This window comes from Budorcas taxicolor, chromosome 10, assembly GCF_023091745.1.
Source record: "Budorcas taxicolor isolate Tak-1 chromosome 10, Takin1.1, whole genome shotgun sequence".
NCBI classification, from domain to species: domain Eukaryota; kingdom Metazoa; phylum Chordata; class Mammalia; order Artiodactyla; family Bovidae; genus Budorcas; species Budorcas taxicolor.
In genome coordinates, this window is record NC_068919.1 from 48,875,022 (window position 1) to 48,897,269 (window position 22,248).

The following is a 22,248-nucleotide window of genomic DNA, read 5'->3' on the forward strand; positions in this document are numbered from 1 at the left end:
GAATAGGGATAATGAGCATTAAGATGTTAATTATTTTGTTAAGAAGAGGATTTGAACCTCTGGTTATAAAGATTTAAGTTTTACGCAATTACCCAACTGTCACTCTAACAAACTGTATTTTGGGGTAAGATTATATTAATTATAATTATTAATAATTAATAATAATTATAATTATTTTGGGGTAATATATATTAATTAAGATATCATTAATTGGTTTTAAGTCTCTTTTTAAAAATAGGCCTCGTTTCTTTTGTCCTCCTGTATTGAGAGAAATATGTAATAGAAAGAAACCAACCTGGACTGCTCCAGTCTGAACTCAGATCATGCAGGACTTTAATCACTGAACAAATGAATGTCTAATAGTAGCAGTTACACCATGGGTATGTGCTGATCCAACATCAAGGTTATAAACCCTATCAGTATGAACTCTAAACTAGATTGTTATGCCTAGGATAACTTATTCCATTGATCCATTTTTTTGTGATAGTGTGTTTTGACTAATATAGACTAGTATAGACTTTATTCAGAGGATTTTTGTTCCCTGAGGTCACTCCAACCAAAATTGTTAACTCATGTGAAAATGTTGTTAACCTTTGGTGGTTTAGTTGAGGGGGGTGGGTGTTTAACTAATTAAAGCTTCATAGGATCATCAGGTCATTTTTTTATTCCCCACCTCTTCACAGGAAGGTCAGTTTCACTGATTTAGAAAGTAAGGGACAAGGAATTCCCTGGCAGTCCAGTGGTAAAAACTCTATGCTCTCATTGCTGAGGGCCTGCATTCAATCCCTGGTAAAGGAACTAAGATTCCACAAGCCAAGTGGCAAAAAAAAAAAAAAAGGCAATGAAATCTTTGTGTAGCCATTCATACAGTGCTTATTTAGAAAGCAAATGATTATACTGTCTTTGTATGGTCAAGTTACCGTGGCTGTTTAACAATTGTCACTGGGCAAGCAGTGCCTCTAATACTAGTTATGCTAGAGATGATGTTTTTGGTAAACAAGCAGGGTTTATGTTTGCCAAGTTCCTTCTACTTTTTAAAATTTTTCCTTGGGTGCATGCCTATGTTGGGTTAACAGTGTACATCATAATTTATGTTGAGTTTTGTTTATTTGCTGTTAATTGTCAGCAAAGTATCAGTTACTGATGGTAACTTATGCAAAGAGAAGTATTTCTTATTACTCACACTAACAGTTATTGCTTCTATTGGTCAACCCAATAGATTAGTCCAATGTAAAACTAGGAGTTGATCTGCTTATTGTTGATACTAAAGTTATTCTTTCAGCACGAACACTTTCTTAATTCATGGCTACTTTCAAAGCCGACTATGATGTTGCTTATTTCTACTCTCGAGATAAGGTTGTTGTTGTTCAGCTGCCCAGTCATGTCTGACTCTTTGCAACTCCATGAACTGCAGCACGCCAGATAGATAAGGTTGTATCCATTTCTAAAAAGCTGTGCCTTTTTAGGGTAACATTTAAAAACACATTAATATTTATCATTTTTTGGTAATTTTTAAAATTGAGCTAAGATTCTTCCCTTGGACAACCAGCTATCACCAGGCTTGTTAGGCTTATCACTTCTGTTTGTACATCTTCTCACTGTTTTGCTTCAGAGATGAATTTGTTCTACAAACTGTTCATAAGTAGCTCATCTGATTTTGAAGTATTTAGCTTAAGTTCTATTTGTTAAATATTTACTAGTTACATCATTATGCAAAAGGTAAAAGGGGTAAATTCTGCTTTTTATTACTTTTAATGTTTTTATCATCATTCCCTTAGGGTACTTTCTCCATAGTACCCTATTGCTTTGCTATAGCACCAAATGTTGTTTAAATGTCTGTCTCCTATACTTTAAATGTTGAGTGAATGATTGATTTGCTTTGCCTGTGTTAGTAAAATTTGTGGAGGTTTGGGCTAGATTTAGTTCAAAACATTCGTGGATTATGAATGTAGGTCCAAACTAGGTGCTATGCTTTGATTTATCCAAGCCCAATTACCTTGTGTGTTTACCTTGTTACAACTTGTCTCCTCTTATAGTTAGTGTTTGTTAATAGGTTATAGAAAGTTGTTTTAATACTTGAGAGTGACAGGTGGTGTGTGTGTGCTTCATGTCCTTATTCAATTAAGCTCTCTATTCTTAATTTACTACTAAATGCTCCTTTGGTTTTTAGTTTTCATAAAAACTTTTGTGTCCTGATTAACCTATTTCTAGGACAGGAATAGATATGCAGACATAGAGACTGTGGACACAGTTGGGGAAGCAGAGGTTGGGACAAATTGAGAGAGTAGCGTTGACATAGATACACTACAGTCTGTAAAGCAGATAACTGGTGGGAACCTGCTGTATAGCTCAGGGAGCTCAGCTTGGTGCTCTGCGATGACCTAGAGGGATGGGATGGGAGTGGGTAGGAGGGAGGCTAAAGAGGGAGGGGATCTATGTATAAATATCGCTGATTCACTGTGTCGTACAGCTAACTAACACAACATTGTAAAGCAATTACACTCCAAATAAATAAACTTCCTGTCATGAGAAATATATTCTTGAAGTAGAAAATGTAGCCCATTCTTCCCATCCCATAGGTTACTCCGTGACCTAGTATTTTTGTGTATAATTATGCTTGCTTTTATTCCTCTTTAAGTTTTGCTGAATATGGCAGTATAGCAAGGGTTGGTGAAATTTATCAGGGTTTATATGTTATAGAACAGGCTTCTCTAAAGGAATGTGACGAAATGCCAAGTCCTTTGACTGTTAAGCCTCACTAGTAGTACTCTGGCAAATAATTTGATTATAATTACTTAGGTTTAGGGCTAAGTATAGTGGGGTATCTAATCCCAGTTTGGGTCTTAGCTGTCCTATAATTAGAAAATATTAAAATCACTTTCATGGTTTATTTTAGCTATGGGTTTTTTGGCTTAGTTAGAATTTAACTTTATTTTTTTATTAACCTTTAATATGCTTTACACCAGTTTTCTATTAATTTGGGTCAATTGTATGCCCATGGTGGCTGGCACAAAATTCACCAACCCTAGATAATACAACTTAGTTGAACTTTTGTTTATGGTGTAATTTTTATCACTGCTCTTTCCCATGATTGTGTTGTTGATGATGTTGTTTAGTTGCTAAGTCATGTCCAACTCTTTTGCCACACCATGGACTGTAACCTTCCAGGCTCCTCTGTCCATGGGGTTTCCTAGGCAAGAATACTGGAGTGGGTTGCTATTTCCTTCTCCAGGGGATCTTCCCAACACAGGGCTCAAACCCACATCTCCTGTAGGCAGGAGATTCTGGCAGGCAGATTCTTTATACTGAGCCACCAGGGAAGTCCCATTTCCCATGGGTATGGTTAAGCAAGGCCTTATGAGTTCCTCCTTCCTATTAGTGTGCTTGATACCCACTACTTTTCATCTTAATGATTTAGAGGATGTTCTCAATGGGGTGTGGATGCTTGCATGTGTAATTTTATTAAAAACTAGTAGAAAGGCTGGGACGAAACCTATGTATTTATGGAGTTAATAAACTCATCTAAGCATTTTCAGGATTTAAGCTTTAAGATTTAAGCTACATAAACAGGTTGTGTTTTTATAACAAAGTACCATAGATATAGTTGTTTTGTATAATTTATGTTAGATATAGTGTTAAATTTTTAATATAAATGACCAATAGATCTAAGGAGATGTCTGTCTATGTCAGTGGGTATATATCTAAGTAATTTGTTGGTATGATTAGGGTTTATATTTTAGGTCTATCTTGCACGTTTTGTTGGATAGATTCATTAAATTCTATGTATTTATATGTTTTTGCCTTGTTTGGGGGAGGGTGGTTTGGCTGGGTCTTATAAGCATGTAGAACTTAGGGTTTAAGTGGAAAGTGAGGGGGATTTGAAGAATAGGAATAATAAAAAATGTACTCTATGGTGTTCCAATAAGAAAACTGTACAACAGGATATAAAGGAAAATTTTGTTCTGAATTAGTCTCAACTATAGACTTTTTTAAAATGCCCTTTAAAAGTTTTTCTTAAATAATGAAAATTAATCCTTAATGAAGTCCTGCCAAACAAAGGTCCTGGAGGGCCTTACTTTGATGAATAAAGTAAGAATTTTTAATTCACTGATGTAATGGTTTCCTGTTGGAGAAGGAAATGGCAACTCACTCCAGTGTTCTTGCCTGGAGAATTCTAGGGATGGGGGAGCCTGGTGGGCTGCCATCTATGGGGTCGCACAGAGTCGGACACGACTGAAGCGACTTAGCAGCAGCAGCAGCAGCAGGCCCCCCCCTTGAGGAGGGAATTGGCATCTAATGCAACCTTATGTCACCTATAGTGCTCAGCAAGTGGCTTGAACGAAGTTGAAATTCAGGAAGTAGCTACTAAATAGACGCTTGCAGTTGTGGGGAGTTTAAAAACCATTTTCTCCCTTGAGTAAACAGTTCTTCCATATTTTTCATTTTATGATGTAATTGCCACATTTTTTAAGCCACTGCAAAGTTCAGTTTTAGTTAAGTCCATGAAAAAGTGATTATAAATTCCATATATGTGGGATCCAGATTCACACAGTTTTACTCAGACTTAAAATGTGGCACTATAAATTGAGAGTCTTAAAAATGTGTTTACCTTTCACCCAGTAATTTCACTTTCAGAAATAGTAAATACTAATGGATTATGTAAAGATTCAGATAAAAGAATATTCATTACTGGAAAGCAACTGAAATGGCCAAGTATACCTTCAGTGGACTAACATTCAGCCTTTAAAAATGGTCTTGTAGATAAGTATTTAGTGACTTGGAAAAATAGTAATATATTATTAAGTTTCTTTTTAGTGAGGTTAAAGATGACTGAGCAGAGGGTGGCAGATTGAACAATGGATTAAGAGAACGAGGTTATTCACTGTCAGAGAAGAGAGTTACATATATGGAAGGAGTGAAGGTTAAAATTCACCCTGCAGTATTGGACTAGAATTGGTGATACTGTTGCGAATTTATGGCTTTCAGTATGCATAAACATAAAACCAGATATAAATGTACATGTATTATACATATGTGTCTTTCCTGAGTGTCTGGGAGCATCAACATTCCAGAAGCAATAAGCACACCACTTTTTAGGTCTGAAAAGACTTCTCCACTAAAAAGTACCTCCATGAAAAAGAAGCAGGGCTTCTTGGAGAAATAGTGATTCCAGGGCTGGAGCAGGAAAAGTATACAGTATGCCTGGGACATCTTGTACCAGAAGGTATGGCAGTGCTCAGAGAATAGTGTGGGCCTTCACATAGAAGCTAGCTCTCAGGGGCTTCCATTGGCTAAATATGGGGCAATTTCATGATCAGAATAATTAATAGCAGTAATAGAAATATATAGTAGTAGAAAAATAATAGAAATCCATGATCCACACTGATATAAATGAATGAAGAAAAAGCTCTTCTTTATAATAGAATGTCAACTAAAAAACGTAGAAGAAATAATGGATTTAGAAAAATCACCACTTGGTAGCTATCATAGTAGTAATAAACTTAATTAGGAAACATCAACAAGTGCTAAAACTAGTGGAAGAGAGTTGGTTAAAAAATGGGAGATACACACACACATATTTATGTATGATCTCCAAATATCTCCATATAAAATATTTACTACTTACAAAGGAAAAGCAATTTTATAGGGAAAAACCTGCTATAAACCATCTTACCAGTGACAAAAGTTAATATCACTAGTAGTGGAGAAATCTAATAGTATGCCATCATATAAAATGCAGTGAGAGGCCACAACATTCCTTTGTGATATTCCTACCAAAGATGCATAAACTGAGTCTAATCGTGAAAAAATAGCAGACAAAACCAAATAGAGGGGCAGTTGACAAAGCAACTAAGCGGTAATCTTGAAATATGTCAAGGTCATAAAAGTCAAGTAAGGACTGAGGAACTGTCCTTTTAATGAGTGTCCTTTTTAATGAAAAAGATTAAAAAGACAGCAATGTTTATTTCTAGATTGAATCCTTTTGTGTAAAGAACATTTATTTGTACAGTTAACAAAACTTGAATAGGTTCTTTGAATGGTGGGTTTAGGGAGTTCTTTGTATTGTATTTTCAAAATTTCTATAAGTTTGAAATCATTTCAAACTAAAAACTCGTGATATACAATATGTAAGCTATAATCTCATTTTGTAAAAACTGTACATTGTAATATACATGACACAAAGAGAAAGGTCAAAGAATATACATCAAAACATGGTAATCTCTGAGTAAAGGGACCATGTTTATTTATATTTTATTTTTTATCTGTTTTTATATGTATTTTGTAATTAAAAATGAATATAATATTTGGCATTTAAAAATTCTTGTTTTTTAATGTGTATGTGTGCACTTTGGTAATTGCCAGCTTTAAACTGGAAGATTATATTATACAGCATAATTGCTTCATTTATAATTGAGTTAGCTTCCACAATAAATAGTTTTGTATTTCCAAGTCACTGCAAGATTGTGTTTTCTCATTGTCTAAAATGTGAAAAATAGTCCTATTTGGGAAATGCTATTTATCTCTACTGTATTACTTGTACATTGATAATATTCCTGAAAAATAATCTACTGTAATCGAATCACTTCCTTTCTAATATTTACAATAGAACGTGTAAATTAGACTAGTCTTAGACTGGATTTAAAATAGTCTTCTAAAGACTATTTATCTAGATATAAAAAAATACTATGTATGGATGTAAGAGTTGGACTATAAAGAAAGCTGAGCACCAAAGAATTGATACTTTTGAACTATGGTGTTGGAGAAGACTCTTGAAAGTCCCTTGGACTGCAAGGAGATCCAACCAGTCCATTCTGAAGGAGATCAGTCCTGAATATTCATTGGAAGGACTGATGCTGAAGTTGAAACTCCAATATTTTGGCCGTCTGATGCAAAGAGCTGACTCATTTGAAAAGACCCTGTTGCTGGGAAAGATTGAAGGCGGGAAGAGAAGGGGACGACAGAGGATGAGATGGTTGGATAGCATCACTGACTCAATGAACATGAGTTTGAGTAAACTCTGGGAGTTGGTGATGGACAGGAAGGCCTGGTGTGCTGCAGTCCATGGGGTCACAAAGAGTTGGACATGACTGAGTGACTGAACTATACTGAAAAAAACACTAAAATACTCTATTTTCCTTTTGTGAGTTTCAGCGTCTTTTTATTGTTTTTCTTCATTCAAAACATATTACAATTATGAACATCATTGTAAGGAATAATGAGGAAAACTAATAAGACTAAAGTTGGCTCAGAGGTTAAAGTGTCTGCCTCCAATGCGGGAGACCCGGGTTCGATGCCTGGGTTGGAAAGATCCCCTGGAGAAGGAAATGGTAACCCACTCCAGTATTCTTGCCTAGAGAATCCCATGGACAGAGAAGCCTGGTAGGCTACAGTCCACGGGGTCGCAAAGAGTCGGACACGACTGAGCGGCTTCACTTACCAAAGTATACAATATCTCTTATCTAGTAAACTCTTACTAAAAGAATCTGAGATTTTGTTGAATTGTATTCACTGAAATGTGTTCAACATTCTTGTCATTTGCAAAGGCAAAGCCCTTAGTAGTATGAGGCCTGGTGTTGCAGAACAAGAACCTTGCAATATCTAAAAAATGAGATTCTTCATCAGATTTTGAGTAAATTTGCAGTTATGGTCATTGTGCACGTAATGTATAGGACACAACTGAGAATGTACACTAAATTCACCTTTTTTATTTTTGGCTCTGCTGGATCTTCGTTGTAGCATTCAAGCTCTTTGTTGTGGCATGTGGGCTTTCTCTTGTTGCAAAGCACAGGCTCTACAGCACACAGGCTCAGTAGTTGTAGCACAGACTTCCCTAGTTGCCGCACATAGACTTGATTGCCCCATGGCATGTGGGGTATTAGTTCCCTGATCAGAAATTGAACCCACATCACCTGCATTCAGTTCAGTTCAGTTCAGTCGCTCAGTCGTGTCTTTTTGTGACCACATGAGCTCTAGCACGCCAGGCCTCCCTGTCCAACACCAACTCCCGGAGTCTACCCAAACTCATGTCCAGTGAGTCGGTGATGTCATCCAACCATTTCATCGTCTGTTGTCCCCTTCTCCTCCTGTTTTCAATCCTTTCCAGCATCAGGATCTTTTCAAATGAGTCAGCTCTTCACATCAGGTGGCCAAAGTATTGGAGTTTCAGCTTCAACATCAGTCCTTCCAATGAACACCCAGGAATGATCTCCTTTGGGATGGACTGGTTGGATCTCCTTGCAGTTCAAGGGACTCTCAAGAGTCTTCTCCAACACCACAGTTCAAAAGCATCAATTCTTCGGCACTCAGCTTTCTTTATAGTCCAGCTCTCACATCCATTAGACAGCAAATTCTTAACCTCTGGACCACAGGAAGTCCCTAAATTCACCTTTTTGCGTGACAACTTAGGAACAAAACATCTCCTGGATCAGTTTAGCTGAAAAGAAAACAGATAGTGCACTTTTGCAAACTATTCAGCCCTGGAGGTACACGCATAACTCCAATTAACTAAACAGAATTCTCAGCATGCTTTGAGTGGTGAGGATGTTCTTTAATCATGTCATTGTATTTTGGCAAGTAATTTTAATTACATAAATCAGAAATTTTAACAGCAGAACCAAGTTAGAGGCATGAATTCCCATGGACCATCGCCAGGCTCCGTTGTCCATGGGGTTTTCCCAGAAAGGAATACTGGAGTGGGTTGCTGGAATACCTCTGTGCTGATAACATCCCAAATATACACCTAGGCCCCTATCCTTTCATGATAATAATTCGAATTTGTATGAATTGAAGTGAAGTCGCTCAGTCGTGTCCGACTCTTTGCGACCCAATGGACTGTAGCCTACCAGGCTCTCCTGTCCATGGGATTTTCCAGGCAGTAGTACTAGAGTGGATTGCCATTTCCTTCTCTAGGGGATCTTCCCGACCCAGGGATCGAACTCGGGTCTCCTGCATTGTAGACAGACGCTTTACTGTCTGAGTCGCCAGGGAAGTCAATAACACTTTATAATTAGAAAAACTACATCTTGCTTGTGCTCAGATGCTTTAGTCATGCCTGACTCTTTGTGACCCCACAGACCATAGCCCACCAGGCTCCTCTGTCCATGGGATTTTCCCAGGAAGGAATACTGGAGTGGGTTGCCATGCCCTTCTCCAGGGGATCTTCCCAACCCAGGAACTGAACCCACGTCTCCTGCATTGCAGGTGGATTCTTTACCACTGAGCTACTGGGAAAGCCCCCCCAAAACTACCTATTCATATATTATATCTTTCAAACATTACTATCCATATAAAGTTGGGTCCGTTTATTTAAAATGAGCCAGAACAGTAGGGAAGCTCTAGACCTGGCACTCCTGACCTAGGCTAGGTGAAAGCCAGAGACTGTATATTCAAGCTCCAACCTCTGGAAACATTGTCAACAAACAGCTGGGCACCAGCCGCTGGCCTGGAAATCAGAACAAAGCACTCATCTCAGGGAAGGAACACCAAGGAGAAGACTAGAGTTTAGTCTGAAGGGAAACATCTCCAACAGGCTAGACAAGGACTGAGGAATCAGGACCAAGGTAGCAATCTACAAATAAAGCCTAAGACTGAGGGCTATACAGAAAGATCCAGCAAGTTCTCGGTACATTTTGATGGAGGAATGAGTGAACGAGGTAGCAGACTTGTCGTAGAGGTTATTTATACTGCTTGAGTTGCCACATCCAGTATTTATATTTACTTCAAATGGCATATGTGTGTAGAACTATACATACATATATACACACACATATATATGTATGTGTGTAATGTAGGTATGTGAGGCATATATATTCCATAGCTTCACCGACTTCCTTCCTTCCAATATTTTATTGAAACTGCTGAATCATAACCTGCTTGAGGAGAGTATCCATGTCTTTACTCATTTGTATCCTATAAAGTACTTGCCACATACATTGTACATAAACATACTCATTTATCATTGAGGAAGAATCTTTTCAACCAGTAAGAGAGCAATGTGGTGATATAGAAAAAGCACACATTTGAATTCTGGCTCCAGTGTTTAATAACTGTGAGTCATTTTACTTCTCTGAGAACCTCCTGTGTGTGAAATGGTGATGTAGTTGGAAATAGCCTATAAGCATGTATGCTCTTTGACCCAGGTACTCAGTTCTAAGAATGTATCTTACAGGTTGTCATGTGAGAAAAAGAGGCAGACTGCAAACAAAGAAATGCATTTATTTGTGGTCTTGGAATGGCATTCTAGCAGCACAGATTCTGGCAGCAACCAGAATAATGTCCTGTCTGGGGAACAAAAAGTATCGGGGTTTTTTTTAATTTAAATTTATTTATTTTAATTGGAGGCTAATTACACTTTTCGAAGACAATGGGCTGCTTTTCTGGGTGCCTGATGTCCTCTGCTGGCATTCAGTTGTTTTGTGGAATTTACTCAGTGTTTAAACGTTCTTTTGATGAATTTGTGCGGGAGAAAATGGTCTCCCTGTCCTATTCCCCCGCCATCTTAAGACTGCCCTCAGTATCGGGTTTTAAAAGTAAAACAGCAAAGCATAAGTTGTTTGCCAAGAACTATGATTGAACCATCCATAAGATGTTACAGAAAAACCCAAATGAACATTTTGGCCAAGCCAATTTTTTAAAACAATTTCTTGCCATGTCAAGGATGTCTTAGTAAAGGCATTTTTCTATGTATTACTCAGGAATTACATTCTCAGCAAATATCCCACCCCTCCTTTTTTTGAAAGCAGAGTTTGGTCAGCAGAGTTATGGAGTCATAAAGTACAAAACAGAGTCACTGCTGACATCTCCTCCCAGAAGGCAAACTTGCATTTTAAAAAGTAGTATCCTTGCAGGTTTATTCATTGCAGCATTGTTTGTAATCACAAAAGGTTGTATGTAACCTAAATGCACATCAATAAAGAACTGATTGAATGAATTACAGCACATGCACACAGTGATAGCATAAGAAAGATTAGGAAAGATCCTTTTGTATTGATATGGAACTATCTCTAAGATATATCATTAAATGCACAGTTATGTGTGTAGCATACTACCATTTATCTTTAAAAGGGTAGGGAAAGAATGTATTTGTTTACATATGTAAACACACACACACACACATAAATAAATGGAGTAGAAAATGGCAACCCACTCCAGTATTCTTGCCCGGAGAACTCCATGGACAGAGGAGCCCTGTCCATGGGGGCGCAAAATGTCAGACATGTGCGTACATAAATTAGCTCTGAAGAAACAGATAACGTTACATATGTGTGACGTGAAATATCACAAGAAACTGGTAATGTCAGCTGCCTGTGAGAAAAACAGCTGAGAGGCTGAGGGACAAAGGGGGCAGGGGAGAGTTTTCATCATATAGTCTGTTGAACTTGAAACATTTTCAAACTTATGAATATATTATTTAAAAAGAAATAATATAATTTAAACATCAGACATTAAAACTAGAGAAATAATGTAAAACACCTAGCATGTGACTGACATTTCGAGATCAGCTTCTGATAGGTCAGCTGTCTAACACTGCTGTGAGTAGTGATGGAAAGGTACCTGCTTTTCTCGCTGGACAGTAACCTTGCTCCTTCTGGTGGTGATGCCGGAGAGTTGCGCTAAGCGGGAGAATGAAAGTTGGAACATCAAATTCATGAGTAAATGAGAAGCGGATTGAATACCTACCTTCATCTTCCCTAACCACTTCAGTCCATGCTCTTTCAAAGGAGCTCTCAAGTTATAGTCTGGCACCTAAGAGTTTCCCCAAAGCATATGACGAGTTAAGAATATATGTGATCACAGTGGCCAGCACATATAGCTCAGTTTACACAGACCTGTGGATGCATCTTAGAAAACTTCGGGATATTATCAAAACTCAGCTCCAGCTACTCACTGCTCGGAAGCGAATATTCAAGAGGTAGGTGTTGATAGAAAAAAAATGTTGCTTTATTCATGAGACTGGCAACTGGGAAAGAAGGCAGACTCATGTCCAAACACCAGATCCCCCCTGCCCATCAGTGGGCAAGAGCTTTTAAAGGGGAGTTTCAGGGGTATACAGACAAATAGAGGCCTACATGTAGACCAGTATGGTCATCTCTGACAATCACCATGAAATTAGTGATGCAGTGGTCTGATCAGCATTATGTTGTTTCAAGTACAGTTAATAAATTATTAACCAGAGATGTATTGATATGTTTTTTGTTACCCAAATGTTATTGACTGGAGTATTTCAATATTCACTTGCATATTGACTAGAGTATTTCGGTGTTCGCTTACATAACAAATTGCTGGCCAGAGGTGTTAGTTTCTGCAGAAATCCCCTGACCAATTATGTGTTAATCTTCAGTCCCAGGGTTGATTTGTTCCCATTGCCTTGAGGCCAGCTCTTAGAGTTATGGTAGCTTATGTCATGGCTCCTTGAGGGAAGGAAATGGCAATCCACTCCAGTGTTCTTGCCTGGAGAATTCCAGGGATGGGGGAGCCTGGTGGGCTGCCGTCTATGGGGTCGCACAGAGTTGGACACGACTGAAGCAACTTGGCATCAGTAGCAGCAGCAAAGCGACTGAACACACACACACACCACACACACACACACGCACACACACACACACACACACACACATGTCATGGCTACAGTCTGGTCATATAGTTAGTTAACTTCTTCCACCTCATGGGGGTTTTATTGTGTCTATAAAACAGCTCAGAGGATATGGCTCAGAACATTATCTATAGCCCTTGAGAAGGAACTAAAGGTCTTTGACTTTGTTTAATGACTAAATTATTATTTTTTGTCTTGTTTGACTGCTTTTCCTTTGTTTCTGCATATTCTTATTTCTCTGAATACATTTATTCTTTGGTTTAAGTTCTTTTACGGATGGAAGACAGGTGGAGGACATAGAGTAAGTCTGTCCTAGGAAGGCCCCACAGGCTCCTGCTCTGTTTCACGGACAGTATATCTGGGCTTCCCTGGTGGCTCAGTGGTAAAGAATCCACCTGCCAATGCAGGAGACATGGGTTTGATCCCTAATATGGAAAGATCCCCTGGAGAAGGAAATGGCAACCCACTCCAGTATTCTTGCCTGGAGAACCCCATGGACAGAGGGGTCTGTTGGGCTATAGTCCATGGGGTTGCAAAAGAGTGGCACGACTTAGCAACTGAACAGCAATCACCACAAATATTTGTAAATAGATAACCCAGAAATAAGGGCTTCCCTGGGCTTCCCTGGTGGCTCAGTCAGTAAAGAATCCACCTGCACTGCGGGAGACCTGAGTTCAATCCCTGGGTGGGGAAGATCCCCTGGAGGAGGGCATGGCAACTCACTCCAGTATTCTCGCCTGGAGAATCCCACTGGACAGAGGAGCCTGGCGGGCTACAGTCCACAGAGGCACAAAGGGTTGGACACGACTGAAGCAACTTAGCAGGCACACACACAACCTAGAAATAAGCCTCCAAATATTGTTCAATGATCAAGGCAACTCACCTGCTGCTATTCAATCACAAGCATGATCTTTAATGACCTGTAATTCTAATAACTTCCACAATTCAAAATGTCCAAGGCAAATGTACTCTTCTGTGTTAGTTGATGTTTATATTGCTGAAAGAGTGATACTGTATGTATATCAGAGTTTTTCCTACTGAGGGCCCCAGTGAAGCCTCAGGAATGTTAAATCCCATTAGCATTACCTGTACTGGAGGGAATCTGATCTAACTGGGAGTCAACACACATTTTATACCTTTTTGGGAGAAAAATCTTAGGACTTGGGTATGATTAACAGAAAAGGCTCAGTATAGCACTATGAAGAATAATGAAGCTATAAATTTCATCTTTGTTTGCAAAGTGAGAAACGCCTTTAAAAAAATATGATCCACTCTCCCCCACCCCCAACTTTATCTGTCTCGGTAAATATAATTAGGTAATGGCTGATGATTTGTTAGCATTTTATTTCTTGTGTTTGCAAGGGCATTAGCGGTGATCATAAAGCTCACAACAAATATGGTCCGTTCCTGATTTTCAGAGGCAAGAACGTGACTTTTAAGAATGAAATGGGCCAGAAGCAGGCATTCTTGCAAATTAACTCTTCCTGTATTCTGAACAGGATCAGAGAGACTTTTGTCTTAGCTGATTTGCATGCACTAATTGCTAATTCTGAGTAAATGTGGAGTGATCACCTACACAATTACATTCATAAATTAATATTTTTACTTCACAGTTATTTACACACAGGAAGAAACAGTACAAATAATTCTAAGACTGTGTCTACACTTACATAATGAAGTGGTTAATTAAAGTAATGAGCTAGTTAATGACAAGCCTAGAAATTTTTCATGAAATATCCATATAAGGGAGGAAGAAATGTCTTTGCCTGAATAATTCTCATAATTGCCTGAACATTTGATTTCACTTTCTATGCACAGAGACATGCCCTAAATGATACTTCAGTTATGAATCTAAATTATCTTTTGATTTCTCATGAGTGCTATTGTTACCAGTGCTAACTTCCAAGGTAACAGAATTAAACCAGAGGTATCACACAGAAAGGAGAAATAGCCTCACCCCCCAAAATCCTACTGGACACAGGCTGATTCACACAATTAGGTAGCAGTGAATATACAGAAACATAAGCTAAACTAAGTTTAGAGTAAATCAGTCACTGACTATCAGTACCAAGAGGCTCCTTTAACCTACCCCCAGTTTAGAGGGACCCATCCTTTTACGATTTCTGATCACTTGGTCCAATACATCTCTGACCTTAATGTTGGAAACCAAATTTCCTCTAACTTTTTGTTTCACATCTGGAATCGAGGGGCCTGCAACACACCCTAATCATCTGGGTTTGGACAAACACCTCACTTATTTGGGAAAAGATTTAGTCTTTCCCTGTTTCAGTGAAGAGCGCCGCATCCACCCAGCTGCCCAGAGCAAAACTCTCGCAGTCATCCTTGATTCTTTGCTTCCCTTTGTGCCAGTCTGAGCCACCATCATCTCTAATTATTAGTCTCCTTGCCTCGACTCTTGCTCCATCAACCACGCCACTGATCCCCAAAGCCCATTCTCAATTCAGCAGCTGATACACTTCTTTAAAATGTTTCCCAGGTTATGTCAGTCCTCTGCTCACAGTCTTGAGCAGATCGATGGGGCTGAAGCTGTGGAACGTGCTCTGGGTCTGGAAGCACGTAGCGGAGGTAGCAGAACAGCTTCTGAGGGATAACAGGAAATAACAGGAAATATTTGGGAATTAATCTCCTCTACTGCTTGAAGCCATGACTAGGGCTGGAGCTCTTCTGTCGACTTTAAGGATGCTTTGGCCCAGGAATATAATTTCTGAGACAGTCAGCATCTGGTGAGGTGAAAGGATGTAGACACATCCTCTTTACCTGGATCTGACCCAATACTGTCTTGTATATTAATAATATCACCTAGGATGGGACCTGGGAACAGCTGCCAGTGCACTGAGCTCTTGCCTGAGGGCTCTAGGGGTGATTCTCTGAGGCAACTATGAAATCACTAGATAGCAGGAGATGAGCACACACACAAAAAAAGAAACAAAAATCAAAACCTCCCACCCCAGAATCTGAAAACTGAAATTCTAAAATATAACCAGGAAACCAATTCTAAGACAGAGGAGCCAAATAAAACTGTGGTTAAAAAAAAAAAAAGGCAAATTTACTTGAGACAAAAGAAAATAGTTTTTTAAAAATCTAAAAAATATAGTTTGTTTCTGCAAAGAAATACAAATTTTCCTTTGAAACTTAAAAAAAATCATAGTATAGGTAAAAAATTACACAAAATGCATGGCTAATAAAGCAAACTAAAGTATTCAGATGGACTATTACACAGATAAGACATTTTTAAAAAATCAGTAGAAGGGACAAACTCTGGATAAGAGTTGAAGAAAGAATTACTGAACTGGAAGACAAAACTGGGGGATTCTCTCAACATGCAGTACTTAGATACAAAAAAAAATAAAAATATGAAAGAGCAGTTAACATACATGGTGAATAAATTATTTTGGATATTATTCTATTAAGAGTTCCTGGGGGAAAAAATAATGAAAAGAATACAACAGAATGTTCAAACTACAGCACAATTGCACTCATCTCACACACTGGCAAAGTAATGCTCAAAATTCTCCAAGCCAGGCTTCAAGTACATGAATCATGAACTTCCAGGTGTTCAGACTGGATTTAGAAAAGGAAGGAACCAGAGATCAAATTGCCAACAGCCACTGGATCATCAAAAAAGCAAGAGAGTTCCAGAAAAGCATCTATTTTTGATTTATTGACTACACCAAAACCTTTGACTGTGTGGATCACAACAAACTGTGGAAAATTCTTAAAGAGATAAGAATCTCTTTAAGAATTAAGAATATCACCCTGCTTATTTAACTTATATGCAGAGTACATCATGTGAAATGCCAGGCTGGATGAAGCACAAGCTGGAATTAAGATTGCCAGGAGAAATATCAATAACCTCAGATATGCAGATGACATCACCCTTATGGCAGAAAGCAAAAAAGAACTAAAGAGCCTCTTGATGAAAGTGAAAGAGGAGAGTGAAAAAGCTGGCTTAAAACTCAACATTCAGAAACCTGAGATCATAGCATCCGGTCCCATCACTTCATGGCAAATAGATGGGGAAACAATGGAAACCGTGGCAGACTTTAATTTTGGGGCTCCAAAATCATGCAGATGGTGACTACAGCCATGAAATTAAAAGACACTTGCTCCTTGGAAGAAAAGCAATAACCAACCCAGACAGCATATTTCAAAGCAGAGACATTACTTTACCAACAAAGGTCCTTCTAGTCAAAGCTATGGTTTTTCTAGTGGTCATGTATGGATGTGAGAGTTGAACTGTAAAGAAACCTGAGTGCTGAAGAATTGATGCTTTTGAACTGTGGTGTTGGAGAAGACTCTTGAGAGACCCTTGGACTCCAAGGAGATCCAACAGTCAGTCTTAAAGGAATCAGTCCTGAATCTTCTTTGGAAGGACTAATGTTGAAGCTGAAACTGCAATACTTTGGCCACCTGATGTGAAGAACCGACTCATTGGAAAAGGCCCTGATGCTGGGGAAGATTGAAGGTTGGAGGAGAAGGGGACGACAGAGGATGAGATGGTGGGATGGCATCACCAATGCAATGGACATGAGTTTGAGTAGGCTCAGGAGTTGGTGAGCGACAGGGAAGCCTAGCACGCTACAGTTCATGGGGTCTCAAAGAGTCGGACACAACTGAGGGACTGAACTGAACTGATTAAAGCAACATTTGAAAACATACAGAATTTTACAAAATTTAAGAAAGATGGGAATCCTTAAATTGAAAAGGTATTCTAGAAACCAAGAGGAAAATAAATAAGTACACCCTTAGACTTGTGGAACTAGAAAATATCACTGTTAAATCCCATCAAGGAGGGAAAACATTAGTTACAAAGGAAGTACAATTGAACTAATATCCAGCTTCAGTCTTCAGATGCCAGAAGGCAATAGAAAAGTAGCTGCTGCTGCTGCTGCTAAGTCACTTCAGTCGTGTCTGACTCTGTGCGACCCCACAGACGGCAGCCCACCAGGCTCCCGCATCCCTGGAATTCTCCAGGCAAGAACACTGGAGTGGGTTGCCATTTCCTTCTGCAATGCATGAAAGTGAAAGTGAAGTCACTGATTGGTGTCCAACTCTCCACGGCCCCATGGACTGCAGCCTACCAGGCTCCTCCATCCATGGGATTTTCCAGGCAAGAGTACTGGAGTGTGATGCCATTGCCTTCTCTAGAAAAGTAGCTGTAAATGTCAATTAGAGTCCCACACAAGTCTGAACTATAATTTAAAAGTGAGACTAAAATAAAGACATTTTCTGGCAACTAAAAGTGCTTACCTGTTACTGACCCTCAATAAAATACTCACTAAAGGATCTTGTCAAATAATAATATAGCCAATGTCAAATCACAAATAATATTGTCAAAGAGAAAAGTGAACCTAGAGGAAAGAAATAAGATGCAATAAACAGCATTGAAATTAGGTTTGTTTTAATGTTGCTAAATTTAAATAGCTACTTACTGTATAGGTAGATGGAATTGTAAGATGGCACCAAGATCCCCCAGTTCTATTAATCTCTAGTATATACTTTGTCTAATTCCTATCCTTGAGTGTGAATGGAACATCACAACCATGAATAGGTCATGTTACATTGAATTGTTATCATTGTTGTTCAGTTGCTAAGTCATGTCTGACTCTTTTCAGCCCCATGGACTGCAGCATGCCAGGCTTCCCTGTCCTTCACTATCTCTCCGAGGTTGCTCAAACTCATGTCCATTGAGTCAATGATGCCATCCAACCTTCTCATCCTCTGTCGCCCCCTTTTCCTCTTGTCCTCAGTCTTTCTCAGCATTAGGGTCTTTTCCAAAGAGTCAGCTCTTCACATCAGGTGGCCAAAGAATTGGAGCTTCAGCTCCAGCATCAGTCCTTCCAATGAATACTGAGGGTTGATTTCCTTTAGGATTTACTGGTTTGATTTCCTTGCTGTCCAAGGGACCCACAAGAGTCTTCTCCAGCACCACAGTTCAAAAGCATCAATTCTTTGGCACTCAGCCTTCTTTATGGTCCAAATCATATCCACATATGACTACTGGAAAAACCGTAGATTTGACTACATGGACCTTTGTCAGCAAAGTGATGTTTCTGCCTTTTAGTATGCTGTCTAGATTTGTCATAGCTTTCCTTCCAAAGAGCAAGCAGCTTTTAATTTCATGACTGTTGACTCTAAGGAAAGTAGATTATCTTAGATGGACTTGATCTAATCCAGTGAGCCCTTAGGTGGGATCAGTCACTACTTAGAAATCTTTAAAGTATAATGGAAGATAGCTCTTTGAAGACAAAGAGGGTTACCTATCAGAGAATGAGAATAGCCTTAAGGAACTAAAAGCATCTCCCAGTTGTTAGCCAGTAAGAAATGGGAATCTAAGTCTTATGATCACAAGGAATTGAACTTTCCACATAAGCTGGAAGAGGGCCCCATTTCCAGATGGGAATGCAACCCAGCCAACATCTTAATTTTCCTAATAGCTTTGTGAAACCCTAAGCTGAGAACCCAGCAACACCATGTCCAGATTTCTGACCCACAGAACTGTGAACATTAAAAAGAGTGGTTTCAGCCACTAAGTTTGTGGTACTTTGTTAGGCAGCAGTAGAAAATGGTTTTAGGTCGATTAGTTCAATGGCTATAATTAGCACTGATTATAGTAGAAAGCATCTAGAGGACAAAAAAAAAAAAAAGAGTTAGAAATTGCTGTAGTAATCTAAGGATGAGATGATACCAGTAAGAAAAATCTAGTAACAGATTGTGAAGGAAGAGTCCTTTAGACTTGGTGTTCACAAAAGCATTCAGGGGTAGTTAACTTCTATAGCAATGCATTGGAATCAATCATGAAATTTCTTTTGATAGCTTTCCTGCTATAAGGAGATAGAGTAGAAGGTCCCCAGGGGAAGAGAACCAGGCATGGATTTCTTGACAGAAGAGAAGTCAATTTTGGCTTAAGCCAGTTTTTATCTAGGCTTGACCCCTACTTTTCACATCGTAGAGAGGTCTCTCCCTGTAGGCTTTTACAGGGATCCATGACAGGTCACATCTTAGGGAGGTCTGTGCAGCATTTCAGGATTCATACTTCTACTGATGTAAAAGGCAGACACAACTGGTAATTTTCTATTTTAATTTGACCTGACTTGAATATAATTTCTGTATAAACAGAGGGCTTGGACTATTACATGACCCCCCCTAATCTTAGGGAAGAGGAAGAGAATTTACCCTATTCTCTTCTTGCAATTTCACACACAATCACACAAAACAGTTTAGGAAAGTGTGTCAAATGAGAAATTGGTGTCATGAAGGGGCAGGAAGGAGCAGTAAAAGTAGTACGAGGATTGGTGAAAGCATTAATACTGAGAGGACGTTGGAAAAGAAAGGCATGCGTTCTATGTTAGCATGATAGCATCGTATATGTTCAGAGAGATGTAGGCATTTCTGTTTTACAACATTGGTTATCTTTCTTGAGTTTTATGTTTAAATTTAAGATAGGGTATGAATTTTTTACAGCAGTTAAACGCCACACTTTTTGAGAATAGAGGAATTTGAATTTTAAATTAATGATATTTCCAATATGTTAGAAGTTAACTACATCCCATGTTCAATATTTTCTTAAATAACGATTGTATATAACAGGCCATTCTGAAGTATAATAAATGATGTCTTCTAAATTCTAATAATGGCTGGCATTACTTATGACCCTTTCTGTAGCAATAGCCAATAAAAAAGATCATATTTTCAGTATATACATATCATTTTGAAGACCCTAATGTTCAGAAGTGAGTCAGTTTATTTAATTTATAGGAATATGAAAACCATTCTAGGAATAACGTTTTATGATTCTACTCTCATCAATATCTGATACTCTAAATTTTCTTTTTAAGCATCTCCATTTTCCATTGTCATGTCTGAATTACTTTTATTATTGTATTTTACCTATTTCAAAGTCTGCTTCTTTTCTTTTATAAATGAATTCACCAACTGGAGCCAAAATAGCCTGGAAGCCCTTAAGATTTAAAGCACACTTTAATTATCATATATCATGCCATTAAGAAAAATCAGATACAGCTCTCTAATAAGAATTATGTTTACATTTATCTAATCATTACATCTCACATTAAAAAGAATCTTTTAATAGGAATAAAAGTAGAAATAAAATACTAAAAATTTGCATTCTTATTTTATTTTTAAATTTTTAAACTATTTGAATGCTGTTGCAACTGTATTCATCATTGCTAAGTTGCTAAATCGCTTCAGTCGTGTCCGACTCAGTGCGATCCCATAGACGGCAGCCCACCAGGCTCCCCTGTCCCTGGGATTCTCCAGGCAAGAACATTACCTCTGCTTATTTTACTTAAGAAAGAAATGTTACCCATTGAAAATGTACATGTAATAGAGGCTATGAAGTGAAGTGAAGTGAAGTCGCTCAGTCGTGTCCGACTCTTCGCGACCCCATGGACTGTAGCCTACCAGGCCCTTCTGTCCATGGAATTTTCCAGGCAATAGTACTGGAGTGGATTGCCATTTCCTTCTCCAGTGGATCTTCCCGACCCAGGGATCGAACCCAGGGCTCCCGCACTGTAGACAGACGCTTTACCGTCTGAGCCACCAGGGACCTAAATAAATATACATAGAATGGCTATATACACACATACATATCAGCAAACAAAACAGTAAAATGACCCTTTAAAACTTCTACCATTAAAAATGCTTCACATACAGAGATCAGAAAATTATCAGAGATTTCCTTAGCTTAGAAAATAGCATAATTAATTTCAGATAAGTCCTGAGTGGTCAATTGAACCCGTGAAAGTTTTCTTGTTTTTCATTCATCATTTATGTTCCCCACTAGTCATTTGATAAAAATTAGAAGAATAACTCCAGTTTAAGATCCAAGTACATGTTACAGTCTTATTTAACCCCCAGACTGTAGAAGACCCACGAATTTATCTTCTATTTGAATGGATATTGAGAAAAATGAAAGAGAAATATGGCTTTATTTCATAAATACTAAATACTATCTAAAAAGTTAGTTTATTGGCCCTGGGTAAATATTTGACACTCCTGAAAAAATTGCAGGATGTGCTTTTAAATCACTGTATATTATTAGCTGCATTAAACCTTTAAGTTTTTACTTCGATAATTATTTTTAATTCTCGCTCATTCCTTCAATTACTTTTTCCCTTTGAGTAGTTCTCTTTTCTCAAACTAACTTTTCAATTTTGTATTTTCCTAGACTAAATAAAACTATTCTTGCCCTAATAACCTAAGTAAGGTAACAAAATTAGATATTAATAAATATGTTGCAGGATTTTTAGGATTAGATATCAGAAACAAAAATTGATACCAAAGCTCGGGATTTTTAATAGAAAGGTTTTAGCACTATATTCTGGTCGCGGATTATGGCTTGGAAACTTCGAGCATAACAACCTGATACATACACAAATCAATCAATAAATAACCAACTGTGACATAAAAACCTTATTTCTTATGAACATGTCTCATCTTCCTTATTAGATGGTTAACTTTTTAAGGACAGAGCCAAAATAATGCCCCAGGATCTAGCATAAGGCTAGAAAGTGTTAGGAAATACATGTTTGAGTTGGTTTTGTAAGACCAATGAATCTTTGCCATGTATATTTATTTATCCCAAAATGCAATGTTGGGCCATTAAGCTGTAC